The sequence below is a fragment of the Olea europaea genome, chromosome 13 (genome assembly GCF_002742605.1).
Source record: "Olea europaea var. sylvestris chromosome 13, O_europaea_v1, whole genome shotgun sequence".
Lineage (NCBI taxonomy): Eukaryota > Viridiplantae > Streptophyta > Magnoliopsida > Lamiales > Oleaceae > Olea > Olea europaea.
Genome location: NC_036249.1, coordinates 21590810 through 21594364, shown reverse-complemented (window position 1 = coordinate 21594364; position 3555 = coordinate 21590810).

The window sequence follows — 3555 nt, the reverse complement described above, 5'->3', positions numbered from 1 at the left end:
TTTTAATGACGTACCATGAATAGCATATTGCCAAATTAGGTATTTTATTTATTGCATGTTGACTAAATTTACATACAATTATATATTTATAATAAATAATTAGTATAATCAAGAGTTAAAAATAAATCACTTATTTAATAGAAAGAAATACTACATGTTTTGCTAAGCATAAAAGTAATTAATTTTTTTGTTTTCAAATATGGTTTTACATGTTGCTTATTTGTATTTGTAAGAGAAAAATTTACTTATTTTGACCATGAAATATATGTTAGAATCAAAATAAATAATTTACTCTAGATCTGATCTTATCAATAAAAAAAATATCTTTTTAAAACTACTTTTTTATAAATTAATTTGCTTTTAAGTATATTCTTGAAGCTGAACCAAATATCGATGTGAATTAATTCCAATTTCTTTTGACACTTAAAATTCTTAATAGAATTTTCCATCTTTCGATGGAATTCAGGACTCGTTATGAAATGTTGTGATATAAAAGATTGATGCACACATCAAATAGAATTTTGAGAACAATAATATATAATGATGCATTTTTTATTGTGTGTTTAGGCCAAGGCATTTAGTTATTTGGAAAGATTGGTAGTCAAAATTGTTTGGCAATTTCTTTTGACAATTTCTTAAATTTTCATTTAGGAATATGTAACCTTTTCTTATTCTGATCATGATTTCTGTCATTTTATATTTCTTATGGTAAGCATTTATTTTCAATTTGGTAAGAAAAGATACAAATTGGGATATCTAGACTTCTTTTATTTCATCAAGCATCACTACATTCTTTCTCGTAAATTTCACAAGCTTAACCTCCTAAACTCAATCTCTTATGACGTGAGTTTGTTAGCAAAAGTTAAATATCTGTCCATATTAATATCATTTTCTGGCTTTGTCCCCATCCCCCAAACACTAATGATTTATGACGTCTAAATGCGTTAATTTGTATCTCGTGCATCTGGTTAATGTTCTCTGTGTACACACATCTCGCGGAGTTCCGTCCAATATTACATCATATATGTTATATGCATCTTGTGGAGTATTCATTACATGTGTAAAGTTACATTGAAATATTATTTCATGATATCGGGTTTCTGGATGCTTTTCACGAGGAAACACCTGTTGTAAATTTTTGATCAAAATCAAAAGAATGATGAATTTAAGAAACAAATCAAGATGAATAAATTATGCCTATGCATATGCACGTTTTGATTAGGCAGGAACAGAACCAAAAATGATTTTATTAAACTGTACGTACTCACAAGCCAATAAATGTAACAGTTGGCTGATTTTTTCTTTTGAATTTTTTGGCGGTTTTGGGTGAAACCTTGTACCTTTTCATGAAAAGATAGAACCATTTCGTGCAAGGCTAGTTGAATTCTATATATATGTGAAAGCGTTCATCCCAAAACACATGAGAATGAATTAAAAACCATTCATATATTCATTCAAACTTTGAACAAATTGCTGTCACTTTACATATTCAACATTAGTTTTTACTTGTTCAATTTAAAAATCACTTTTTGCTTTTAAGTGTTATCCATTAAGGCTTGATAAATCCTACAAACTATTTGCCATTTTGATCTTTAAAAATATTGAAAATGAGTCAAATATCGTTTGAGGACAATGATATTGTTTTCGTATTCAAGTCTTCTTCTTCATCTTCTTCTTCTATTTTTCTCCGTTGCTGTAATTTTCCAACAATCTCAAATGATACTTCATTTTACTACAAAGGATTCGGAGACTACACTTGCAATCATCAAGTTGATGAATCAAGTTTTTTCGTTTGGAACAGCATTGAAGAGATTTTACACACTTGATCCGAAATTGGCACTTTTACCGGAATTTACATTTCTTCCACACAAAAAAAAAAAAAATTGGATTACTTTGGAAAGAAATGATGAAGAATGAAGAATTAAATCCACGTCAAGTATTTGACTTCAATAATTATCATTTTGCTTTCTCAATTTCCATTGTGGTAAGTCGAAATTATGTTTGATCTTCATGAATTTTGACTGCATATGAAATTTGACTTATATGCATAAAACTGATTGAACATCAGTTTAAATTTGGTTTTGACATGTGTTAATGGAAAACGACTGGAAATTAATGGTGTGCATTATAGTTTAATGATCAAATGATGGAAAAGAATATATGAATGCCTACATTGCTATTAATGTGAAAAAGTAAATTTATGCATGACCTTTTGTCCTAATTCATATATTCTAATTTGTGTTTTCTCAAGTCAGAATACATATGTGCATGATTGTATGCCGAAAGTTGTTAAGCAATGGGTTATTTCCTTTGGGGTTTACGGTGAAAATGGAAATTGGTTAATTAAAACCAGGATAAAATAGTAGAACATGTTTTTTTGATCTTTGTGATTGATAATTTACAAATTGTGATTCTTTAAAGAAGTATGAACATAATTAGAAAGATGAAAGGAGGTGAATTTCCAATGTATAGCTTATTCCATTTGATGAATGTTACTGCTTGTATAAATGAAACAATTAGATTATTCTCGCCTTATCATGACAATTGGGAATTATTCATATGCATCGGATAGTGGTATTCGAAAAATGCCAACTATTTGTTGATGGATTATGAACTTTCATGACTATTCCTTTTATTGAAATATGAAAACGACATGGTAAATTTGTTGATTGATTTTATTAATTTTGGTTAATGATGATAGCCTCAATTAAATGAGATGATTTATGCAAAATTATATTTGCAGATGAATATGACAGAATGTGATTTTGTTCAAATGTGAATAAGACCTGCACCTTATGATTTGACATAATACTATCTTATGGCATTTCACAAAACTGATAGGCTACACATGCTTGAAGAAGTTGCAATTATTATGAATCGGGATGTTTAATCTTCTTCATTGATTGAATTTGACTTCAATCGTAGAACCAATTGAGTTGACTTATACTTGAAAAGCATTGTTGGTCTATGAGATGACCTTGATCAGCGTGTTATCAAAATTCAAGAGAATTGGATTGAAGGACATTGCGACTTAGCAACCATTATCAAAAAGTACTTAGACTTTCATGAATACTATCCAAGTGATAAGTGAATTGAAATATGAAAAAGTTGATGAATTCTAAGTTCAAGTACAACCCGAAATGTGGAGGGTTAACGTTAATCCTATTGAAATTATATGAAAAGTTCTAAACTTATGGATGCAATATTAATAGATTGCATATAATTCCTAATTGAGGAATTGTGGGGGTAACTTATTTTAAAAGTTACTTATACCTTTTAATTATAAAAAAAAATCTATGAAGGAGAAAAAGGTCGAAAATCCTTTTGCAATTATAAGGATGACATATACTAAGTCTAAAGTTGACGAAATGTGATGAAAGTCTATTATGGTGTTTGCGAAAACAATTGGAATATTTGAAAAATATTCATAAAATTGAAGATCATTGTAATGATTCAATGATGAGAGTTGAATACCCATGAATGAAATCCACTAGTAAAAGTGATTCACTAGTGTAATAATTTAATAAAAATCCTCCAACCGTAATTGAAAATCTA